Genomic DNA, 12,069 nt, shown 5'->3' with positions numbered 1-12,069 from the left:
GTATCTGCTTTATTTGGCAGCAGTTACATGGGAGATCGCTCCTCCTAACATGCACACCCAGCATTTTTACACAGCACAATATATGGTTAAATGTAATACATATTCATTACATTCTTTGGGATAGGCAAGGATATACAAATTACTTCTCAGAAGCCATTAATATCATTAGCATATGTGGCACACAAGCGCAGTGTCCTCTAGTGGTTGCACTGAGGAAGACTCTGGGTCTTCCTCAGGGGTTGTTCCGATGAAGGCCATCAGTCTTCCTCACTTCACTTTTCACCTTTCTTTCTGAAGCATGCTCAATCCTTCGCTGGCTGGTTCAATGTTTTCTGTGCTGGTTTCAACAGGTTTTGTTCCTTTTATCTTGACAAGATGTAGGATCATATTTACAGGAAAACGGACATGTACTAAATGAACCAGCCTAACCTTCTGGAACTAAAGGTCATCTTTGTGGATAAAAAAGCTGACATTGCAAGAAGAAAGAAGAAGCAGAAAAGTTGCTGACAGACCGAGTAAAATGATGCTTACAGCATGTACCAATTAGATTAAGAAAAGAGATGTGTACTTGCCTCATAGACAAAGTAGAGCTACCAATCAAGAGATGTGTGGACAAAGCGGAGCAACCAATTAAACAATGCACGACTGTATACACCAAGATGTGAAAAACAAGGTTCACATTTTTTATATGAAATTTAAAAAGTTTAATAGAAAGACAGGAGATAGAAATAAAGCGGAGTATACAAATACAGCCAGCTGCCTCAGCATTCAGCTAAGAGAGCACACTTTACTAACAAAGGATTGTCCCTTAAAAACAGAACCCTATTACGTATTCATAAGTACTTATACATAATTCAAACATTCCTCTTAAGTTTTAGGTGTTCCTTTTTTTGCTTTAACTCCCCCCTCCCAAGTAGATCAGTCTTCTTGGCTCCACTGAGTCTCACACTCCCTGCTAACAGAGGTTCAATAAATTCTTCCCTTGGAGAACTGGTCACTGCTGTCTTCATCTGGATAAAATAATCTAAGAATGCAGTGGGGGGAGGTTCTGACTATGTTTTCAGTCTCTGGGTTATATGAACCGAAACAGTTTTTATTTTAATACCATGCTACAGCCTAGCATATATATATATCTGTATTACACCACTATTTCTAAGTTTTATCAATAACAGAAATAAAAGAAACTATATTAATACGGAAAAGTTTTCTAACATTATACATATAACATACATTTTAATATTTGTGAAAAGCCAATAATATATATATCTATAACAAAGATAAGAAGTAAATATAAACAATGCTCAGAAACACAATAAACGGTTTTTCTTGATTCACATTGAATTGTGCAGAGTCCTCTGTCTTCTCAATAAGAAACATCTGTTTAACTCATAGACCACCAGGTAACCATGAAAACATGTCTTATTCCTATCCTTTCTAAGTTTGCACTGGTACATGAGCTAACTTTCTTATTTTTCCATTTGCTATTACATCCCAGATCTGTTTTATTAGATCTGGACCAGAACTTACTGAAAAGGGGTTCAAGTTCTACTCAGGTGTTGCCATTTACACTGATAGTCTTGGACTACATGTGTCTTACTTGTGGAATTATCTTGGGGGCTTAAAAATAAGATGTAAAAAACCTTATCCTTCCCCACTGCTTTACAGCCTTCAAAATCTCTTTTCGTAATTATGGAAGGAACACCTTACCCAGCTACCATTAGTGAGCTTAACATGCATTTGATTTCATCTGCCTTGATATCTGGAACAGTCATAAGGAGGGCAGTTGGGGCTCCAACAATCTAAACCCAAAGATAAAGTCTAGTCACAAATGCTCTTTCCCACATATGTGCTTCCTGTTCTGTTTAGGCAATATATGCCTCTTTCAGAAGAATGAAGCTGCCATGGACTTCCTTCTTTGTCCCAAAATCCTGTTCCATTATGGACTTCACTCAGGGTGCTAACTCACCATTTAAGCTCGACTGGGCTGGCCACCCATGGCCAGCTTTCAGATCCCCCTAGCCCTCCACAGACCCAACAGTTTCTAAGGTTAAAGGTCCTTGCTACTTCTCCTAAAGTTAAAAAATTATTTTCCCACTTTAGACCCCAACTTAACTGAAAATATAATGGTTAAATTATTAAGAGAAACATTCTAATAGTGTTATAATCTAATTTCTAATTTTCAATTTTACGTTGTCTTCTACACCACCTGTGGCAAGTGAAGGCACAGAAACAGCTTAGCATAAAGAAAGCAATGACAGCATGGATTGTCTCCCAGTGACTGGAGATCTGAAGGAAGGGATGCCCATACAGACTATTTCAGCAGGCAGTCTGTGGGTAGGCACTCGGGGCTTCCCCCAATGTCAACACACAGCTATTGCTCCAGTCCACTGCTGTGGAGTGTCAGTCGCGGCTTCCCATCCTTCTCCTCCAGCTGAGATGTCCAAACGTCTGGGCCCTCAGAGACTTTGACCCGAGTGTGATGGGTCCACCCATCAGCTGTCCTGACGGCTGTTTCTGTGGTCAGTGACACTTGGAAGTGTCTATGCCACTTAGCCAGCAGGGGTGCTTCTTTCCACTCCTTAACTAGGACCCAGTCTCCTGGTTGGATATTATGCACAGCAAAGTTCAAAGGCAGAGTCTGTGTCAGCTGAGCTTCCTGTCGAAGAGATTTCAGAAGAGACAGTATCCAGGCCACAAATTGTTTTAAATATACATCACTTATCTTTACTCCCCTCCCAGGCTGAGAATTACAAAAATAAGGAATTCCAAACATCAATTTAAAAGGAGATAGTTGAATATCTTCCCTGGGTCTGGCCCTTATTCTTGCTAAAGCCAGTGGTAAGAGCCACAGCCATGGCATTTTTGTTTCTATCACCAGTTTCAGAAGATGTTTTTTTATTTCCCCATTCATCCTTTCAACCTGGCCTGAGCTTTGGGGATGCCAGAGTGTGGAGGTTCCATTGTATCCTTAAAGCAGTCATTACTCCTTTAAGAATTTTTCCTGTAAAAGAGTTCCTCTGTCTGAGTCTATTGCTTTCACCATCCCATATCTTGGAATTACTTGTTCCAAAAATACTTTAATAACTGACCCTGTAGTTGCTGAAACAGCTGGGAACGAACGCTTCTGGCCACCCTGTTAACTGACATACTATTACCAAAAGATATTTTAATCTCCCCACCCGGGGCATTTCAGCAAAATCCACTTGGCATCTTTGGAAGGGACGTACAGCCCAAGGCCTTCCCCCCTCGCAAGTTTCTTTGTAACTTTGTTATTTGTCTTAGCACAAATCAAACAACCTTCAACAGCTCGTTTTGCCAGAGTAAAAAGACCCACAGCAGCATACATTTTGAGGAAGGCTTCTGTGATCTCTTGGGAGCCCCAATGACTCCCTTCGTGGAGCTGTTTTAACAACTGTAAGGCTAGAGCTTTTGGTATCCACTGCTTACCATCTCTTGTAAACCAATTACCCCCTCTTTCTTCTGCTCCACTCTTTTTAACTATCTCAAGTTCTTCTGGTGGAAAAGACAACTTCTCTGGAAAGGGGGCAGTTACTGTGAGCAAGGGGAGCATCTTAGAGATTTCTGGCAATAATGCAGCTTTCCGAGCTTCTTCATCAGCCAGTCTGTTTCCTCTTGCCTCTTCCGAGCACCCTGCCTGGTGTCCCTTGATGTGTATTATTGCTACTTTTTTTGGTAAATTCACCACCTCCAATAGGCGGGAGATTAAGTTCTCATGACCCAACATTTTTCCTCTGCAGGTTAATAAACCTCACTCTGTGGGAGGTTTAAAAATATAAATAAATATAAACTATGGGAACACAGTTTCCCAAATGCATGTATCACCCCATATGCATATTTAGAATCAGTAAAAACATTTACTGTCTTGTCTCGGTATAATTCACAGGCTCTCACAAGCGCATACAGCTCGGCCGTCTGAGCCGACCAGGTGAGTGGTAACCTCCCCCCTTCCTTTAGTTTCTTCCCAGTCATGATAGAGTATCCTATTGTCTTCCTTATATCACCCTTGAAGACCCATCAATAAACACGTTTTCCCCTTCAGGCCATGGGATGTCTCGAAAATCATTCCTTGCCCCAGTCTGCAGATCTATTACTTGAATACAGTCATGGAATTTGCCTTGGCTCCCCTCCTCAGGGCCATTCAAACAGGGTTAAAACCTTCCCCGCTTTTAAATTCTAAATCCTCCTGTTCTAATAAACAAGACTCATATTGCAACAACCGAGAGCTGGTCATCCACTTAGAGGCTCTCTCAGTTAACAAAGCTTTAACCGGGTGTGAAACTTTAACAATCAGATAACCGCTCCTTGTCAGCTTTCGGGCCTCAGCCACCATCAGCGCTGTGGCTGCACAGTTCTGCAGACAATGGGGCCAGCCTCTGGCCACCGGGTCTAACAGTTTTGAAAAATAGGCAACAGGCCTCTGTGTTCCCTCATGCTCTTGAACCAAAATTCCTTTTGCATGACCCTGTTTAACATCCACATATAATTCAAATTCCTCTTCTGTATCTGGAAGATCTAGGACTGGGGCATTAACCAATTTGTCTTTTAATTTTTTAAAGCTTTGCTCTCCTTCTGGTGTCTATACCACAACATTAGGACTGTCTTGTGTTAAAAAAAGCCATATAAAGGTCTAGCCGCAACAGAAAAGTCTTCTATCCATACTCGGCAGTATCCCACCAACCCTAAAAACTGATGTAATTCCCTTTTTGTTTGGGGTAATGGTTGTTATAAATTTGTATTGTGATATTGGCTTTCGCAGATGAATATTATATATTAAATACTTTTTAGCTATGTATGTACTTTTTTTCTTGCTAACAAGTCTTAAGTTTAAAAGAATTTCCTAGGTACAAGGCAAGGAAACCCCAGAGGGCAAGGACACTGGGGCCCAAGCTGTTATCAGGAGAACAATATCTATCCGAACTGTTATCAGCGGAAGATATGAAGACCAGCTGCCCTCAGAGGAAGGATGAGGGGCCCGGACTCTTATCAACAAGTGACCATTTGCAGGAGAAAGGAAACCAAACTCCAAAATAATGCTCATCAGCAAGAATAATGATGACCAGCAAAAATAAATGCTGACCAGCAGAAAATAAAAATTGTACAAAAGCATGATCTAAGAAGGCGGAACCAGGGAGGGGACGCTTTGAATATGCATTAAACCTTCATAGCAGAGGGGGATAAAAGGAGTGTTCCTGAGCTACCAGGTGTGTTTCTGGCAACTCGCCAGGGCACCCGGCCGTTTTAACCCTTTGCTTTATTTCTTTTGTCTCCTAATTGTCTTTTTATTTATATTAAATTATTTTTATAATTTATTAAGTGAATCTCGTTTTTAAGATGGTACTTGTAGAAGTCCTTGTATTCTTTCTGGATCAATACACCGTAACCCTCCAGTTAAAATATGTCCCAAATATTTGACCTTTTTCTCTACCAACTGTGCTTTCTTTCTGGACACTCTAAGTCCTTTTTTAGCAAGAAAATTAAGCAGTTTCACAGTAGCTCTTTCAACCATCTCCTCCTGTTCCCCTGATAACAGCAAATCATCCACAACATACTGCAACAACCTAACCCCTGAGGGTGGGGTAAACTCTCTTGGTATTTTTTGCAAAGCTTGTCCAAACAAAACAGGTGACTCTGTATAACCCTGTGGGAGGACTGTCCAAGTCAATTGCTGCTTTACCATTTCACCTCCTTCCTCTTGTTCCCACTCAAAGGCAAAATACTGTTTAGTCTCTTCTGTAATCGGATGCCCCCAGAAAGCATCCTTTAAATCCAGTACTGAATAATACTGGTGTGAGGAAGGGACCTGGTTCAGGATTGTATAGGGATTCGGAATTGTGGGATGCCTTGATTTGACAATTTTATTTATTATTCTTAAATCTTGCACCATTCTGTAGGTTCCATCTGGTTTCTTAACTGGCAGGATAGGGGTGTTATAAGGAGACATGCACGGTTCCAACAGACCTGCCTTTAGCAGGGACTCAATGATAGGCTGTAACCCCTTCCTTCCCTCCCTTGAAAGAGGGTATTGTTTTTTTGACACAACTTGTCCTGGTTTCTTCAAAGTAATTTGGAGAGGCTCTATGTCTAATTTTCCATATTTCCTCAGGGCTGCCCACACTTCCGGATCTATTTCAGCATAAGCTCTCTCGGACATTTTACACAAAGATATTACAGTGCTGGACTCGGTGTCATTTTTTATAACACTAATTTGCACTCCCATTTTTGCCATCAAATCTCTTCCCCGTAAATTACAATCACAATTAGGAACAAACAGGAACTCATGCATTTCAAACTTGTCCCCCACATCTATTAACAGCGGTTGAATAAAATGCACTCGCTCATCTTTTCTGCTTACTCCTTGAATAACCAATGATCTTTTTGACAGTTTCCCCCTTTTAGGTATAAAATTCAAGGTAGATCGAGAAGCACCTGTGTCTACTAGAAAACACACTTCCTCTCGATCCGGACCCACCTTAAAAGTTATCAAGGGCTCCTGAGTGGTGGGTCCCTGGTATAATGGAAGCCCCTGACATCCCTAACAATCCATTTCCATTATCCTCTGGACTTCTTCCTCTTGTGGGTCCAGCTGTTTTTGTGGGCATTCCCTTTTCCAATGCCCTTCTTCCCTGCAGATGGCACATTGGTTCCTCCCCAGCTGTTGTTTGAGTCGGTTCTCCCCTGTCAAAGAGGGAATGCCCTGGACACTTCTTTGTGGCCGACCCCGTCCCCTCTGCCCCAGAGGACCTCTTGGACCTTGTGGTTTATTCTTTTGGGGCTGCAAAAACTCTGCCATCATCTTTGCCTTAGCTTTTACTTTTTCTTCATCCCTTCTTACATATATTTGCTGTGTTTTTCTCACCAATTCCTCTAGAGGCTTATTCTGCCACTCTTAATCTTTTTGTACTCCTTTCCTTATGTCAGGCCAAGTCTTAGTAACAAATTGTACTTTAAACAAAGTGTCAAAGGCTTGCCCTTCAGGGTCCATTCCTCCATGCTTATGCAAGGCATCCCTAATTCTCTCTAGCCAATGAGAGGAGCTTTCATGTTTCTCCTGTTCTAACGACATAGCCTTAGCTATGTTGTTAGTTCTAGGAGTTGCTGATTTGATTGCCCTAATCAAATAAGCATGGTAATCGCGGAGGCGAGCCAGGCTGGCCTGGTTATTTGGGTCCCACTGGGGGTCCACCTGGGGGATGGCATCATCCACTGTAGGTGCATTAGGTCCAGATCCCCCCACTGCTTGTGGATGTTCATCCTCCCACAGCTGCCAAGCTTTTTGCAAAATCATTTGTTTCTCTGATGGCCCAAACAAAATCCCCAAAAGAAAATCCCAGTCTTTCCAGGTATAATCTGCATTTCCCAAATATTCTTCTATCTTTTCCCTCACCCCTACGGGATCATCCAAGTGTGGGGGTAATTCTTTTTTCAATCCTCTTATATCTTAGGTAGTAAGTGGTACGATTACAAACCCAAATCCTCCCTCTTGACCTCCCAAAGGGACTTGGCGGAGTGGCATTTGGTGTACCCCTGTCTCTTGGGTCTGGGGGGGCTTCTGATGCTCTAAATTGAGTTCCCCTTCTGGTCCTAGGGGGTGATATGATATGCTGCTCCCTTCCCCCTACCCATTGTTATTCTCAGGTGGAGCTGTAGGAACAGCATTTCCCTGATCCCTTTGCCCTGGAAGGTGAGGATACAGGGCATCTGCAGCTGGCCCTGGGTCAGCAGGTAACACCAGAGGACAAGACGGGGGAAGGTGCTGAAAAACATCCTAATCTTCACTGTTTTCCTCTTCCCCCCCTTTTTCCTCTTCTCCTTTTCTTCTTAGCACATAGATTTCTCCTGTTGCTTGTTTAAACCATATCAATTCACATTCCCTTTCAATCCATCCTTTCCAATTCTCCTCTAGATGCCTCCACAGAATTCAATGCAAATGAATTCTATCTGTTCCATAAGATGGCCATATAAGTCCATTTGGCAACTTATACTCTGGCCATACATAATAACAATATTTTGCCATCATCTCCATAGTTACTTCTGGGTGAATGCATAATCTGTCCTAAGATCTCAGCATTCTCCCCAAGGGACTCTCCGGGGGTATTATGGGATCGTCATCCCTTTTGCAGGGGCCCCTTCCTGGCTGTACCCTTTCAACCCTCCATGGGTGCCTTATTTTACCTGTGCTACCCTCCATGGGTGCCCTCCCAGGCTTCCTCCTCGAAGATCCCATTTTACTCACCAGTGAGATTTTCAGTGGTCCTTTCCAGTGGACTCTTCACGGACCCCCCTGGTCCGCCACTCGTGTGTCTCCTGGACAGTCTCGGGAACCCAATTGATCGCCCGGTGCCGGCCGCCACCAAGGGGAGCTGATCACCGAAACTGGGTGAGGCGCGCCTTCAGCTGCGCTCGCTGCCTGCCGCCCTGGACGGTGGAAATATCCCTGACCAAGCCCCCAAAAATTGTCAGAAAAATTAATCCACAAACGCTAGAGGTTTATGTCCAAAAAGGAGACAGAGGAGTCTTTTTACTTTATTCCAATAAAGGGAGAGGCCATGGGGTCTCTCAAATTTTTGGAGGGCGCAGTCTCCTTTTTATCCTAACTCTTGGCCGGCCGCTTGTCCCTTCTCTCTTTCCCCATAGGCTGAGGGACTTGAGAGGTACAGACTTCCCGGAATGCCTGATAACTGGGGTATCTTCCCCCTCACCAATGCATAATCCCTTCTTAATTCTTAACTCTTGTGGAATTCACAGTGCTCTTTCAGTGCCTCTTTCATCTTTCAGTGCCTCTTTCATCTTTCAGTGGAATCTATCCCATTGTTTCTGTTGTCTCTCACTGATAGCTGCATCTTATCAGCAGACCCACAGCTTGTTTGTAAAGACAAACCTGTCATTCCTCTCACCACTAACCAGTTCTTATTCTAGATAGAGATAGATAGAGATAAACCTTTTAAAAAAGGTTTTATACACTCCCATCCCTGGAGCTAAATCTTGTCAGTCACGCCTCCGGATACTGCCTTATTGAAAGAAAGCACAAGTAGTTCCTGCTGTCCATGTATTTTTAAACAAGTATAATCACTTGTAAAGAAAACCTGTAATTTCTTCTTCCACCACAACTGTCCTGTAGTACTGTGGTCCATCTTTTTTTCTGTAGCAATACCTTGAATTTCAGCTCAATACTAATTGAAGGTGAATTCTAGGTACTAAAAACAGTATCGTATTTTCCTTGTTTTTGTGCCATCAAAGTAGAAACTTAATGCTAGAATATCCTCCCCCCCCCTCCCCCACTCCTGGGAATTTTATCCCATCTGTTGCCTAAGAGAAAATAGCGACCAGTACTTGAGAGACAAAAGAAGGGCCCAAGGTGGGGGGAAGTAGTGCAGCTGCCTGCAGACTCTTAGCTGGGGCTTTTCTCTTGGGAAGGGTAAAGGTATCTGGAGAATTGGCTGGGGGGTCAGGGGGATGGGTTCGGCTTTCTGGACCAGAGGGGAACAGTCGAGCTGCTACTACCGCGGGGGAATTTGCTGCTATTGTGGAACCCATCCCGTTACAGTTTTCTTCCTTACCATAGGTGAGCCTTGGCTCCTAAGAGCAGCCATTTAACTGAGACCTTAGTAATACCTGATCTGACTGGAAAGGATCCACACCATCTACTTGGGTGCCACCAGGGAAAACCCGGGACCCCGAACCCTTCCCTATTCCCAGAGGGCTCGTCTCCTGGGTGCGTGCGTGAAGTAGCCCGGCTCCTGCTGCCTAGCCCCCTGCTTTCTGCCACTGTCTTGGGCTTTTTTGCTACACCCTAACCAAACACCCTGTGAGAAACGACTGCTCACTTTAAAATTTTAAATTTTTATTAAACCTTAGCAAAATACAACAAAGAACTGAATAAGGAAAAAGGACAGTACGGCTGAGACCGTCACCGCCAGCCATGTACTCAACCACAAAACTGTTGCGTCACCTTTTATACCCCTGGTGTTGCAGCAGGCAAGCCTGGCCCCACCCAAAGTCTGTCAGTCAACTCTTCTTCGCTGTCCATTGGTGGAGACCTTCTTGGAACTTGATCGGAGGTCAGGTGTTGTCATGCCGTGCCTCCCTAGTAACAAGCCTTCCCTAGTCACAAATGCCCCATGCAAGGGGCACGGGCAGTCGCCCTCCCTCCACGTGTCCCAACCAAGGCTGTCCAGCGGCAACAATATAGATGGGAGGGAAAGAGGACTATGATGAGAACAGAGGACATCCAAACAACAAACCACAATAACACAATTATACATTAATAAAACATCTCTTTAATATATACATATTATTAATCCCTTAATTGTGAGAGCCAATCATTGTATTACCCATCTATAACAACACTGCGTCTACACGACTCCTGCGGCTCCTGCTAAGGCTGCGGAGTTTTCTGGTACATTTTGCTTGTCATCTTGGATGTGCCCACCTCTGCCATTCCAGCCAGCACTCTGAAGTTCCTGCTACAGCCCCTGTCTCCATCTGGATGGGCACTGGGACCAGCTGCCCCTGTGGGTTTATAAGAAAACCCCCTTTTCTCTCTGTCCCACTGGCTGAGTCGCCATCACAACGTGGCGAGGTGGCCAAGCTCGCGCCAAAGCAACCCCTGCAACTGCGTGGGAATCATCGCACCCGCCCTCCCTGGCAAGGGGCCACCAGCGCCCCTGACGGCTGTGCCCGGAATTGCACCAAAGCAGAAAGTGCCTGCAGCCAAGAGAAGGCTGTGGTTGGGTTTCCGGATTTTGTTTGTTGTTGTTGCCGTTTTTGTTTGTTTGCCTTGTTACACATATATATATCTACTAATAAAGAACTGTTATTCCTTTTACCATCTCTTTGCCTGAAAGCCCTGTAATTTCAGAGTTACAATAATTTGGATGGAGTCACATTTTCTACTACAAGGCAGGTTTCCACCTTCCTTGGTAGACACATGTTTTTCAAACCAAGGCACCTAAATGTTAGACTCTGTCAGGGCAAAGGGCTGAGAAGGCACTTTGCCCCAGGCTCTGAGAAGAAGGACCTCCTATAGTTGGAGTGAGCAAAAGCTCACCTGTGTTATAAATATATATTGTGATATTGGGTTTTTGCAAGTATTAAGATGAATATATGTTAGAATAACTTCTGCTATGTCTTTTTCTTTTTTCTCCTGCTAGTAGCTAAAAAGTTTTCAGGTGTAGGTCAAGAAGAATTTTGGACGTTAGGGCTATGTCTTGTCTGTACAAAGCGAGATAAGCTCCAGTGAACAGACGAATGGGGCCCAGGCTACTCAACTTCGCTATCAACGCTCACTGCCTGTAGAAGAAAGAACCCAAGCCCAAATAAAAAGATGATAAAAGAGAAATGAAAACCAAATGTGCATGCTCTAAAAAGGTGGACCCAAGGAGTAGCCATGCAGAACAGTTCCTGGAAAAGTTTGAATATGCATAAATCCATGTAGCAGGAATGCTATATAAAGGGTGTTTCCAAAGCACCAGGTGTGCCCTTGGCAAAGAGCCAAGCACCCGGCCATTTTAACCCTTTGCTTTATTGTCTTTGTCTCCTACTGCCTTTTTGTTTATATTAAACCTTCTAAAATATATCAGGTGGGTGAACCTCATTTTTCACACCCGCAATACCCCTGCAAATATATATGCTAATAGTACAAGAAAGTTCTACGGTTTCTCTGTTATTATTGGTTAGAATTTGGCACAATGTTTTACATCTTCTGAATTCCTGTTTTTTATTGGACCCTTTCCTTTAGACTTGTTATAAATTTTTATTATTATATTGGCTCTCGCAGATGAATATTATATATTAAATACTTTTTAGCTATGTATGTACCTTTTTCTTGCTAACAAGTTTTAAGTTTAAAAGAATTTCCTAGGTACAAGGCAAGGAAACCCCAGAGGGCAAGGACACTGGGGCCCAAGCAGTTATCAGGAGAACAATAGAAGCCAAACTGTTATCAGCGGAAGATAGGAAGACCAGCCACCCTCAGGAAAAGGATGAGGGGCCCGGATGGTTATCTGCCCTGACCATCTGCAGAAGAAAAGAAACCAAACTCCAGAATAA

The 12,069-nt window shown here is 43.4% G+C and overlaps 1 long non-coding RNA gene across 1 annotated transcript in view; it reads right to left on the bottom strand.

Annotated features, from left to right (window-relative positions):
- Positions 1-9,841: 9,841 nt before the first annotated feature.
- The window catches only part of LOC117245132, a 7,007-nt gene continuing 4,779 nt past the window's right edge, over positions 9,842-12,069 (bottom strand). Inside the window, exon 2 of the long non-coding RNA XR_004499383.1 lies at positions 9,842-10,188. This is a non-coding gene — a long non-coding RNA (uncharacterized LOC117245132). The remainder of the gene's footprint in view (positions 10,189-12,069) is intronic.

Source organism: Parus major, chromosome 14 (assembly GCF_001522545.3).
Source record: "Parus major isolate Abel chromosome 14, Parus_major1.1, whole genome shotgun sequence".
In the NCBI taxonomy this organism is placed as follows: Eukaryota; Metazoa; Chordata; class Aves; order Passeriformes; family Paridae; genus Parus; species Parus major.
The sequence above is the reverse complement of the archived record's forward strand: the minus strand, read 5'-3'. Positions and strand labels throughout refer to the sequence as shown.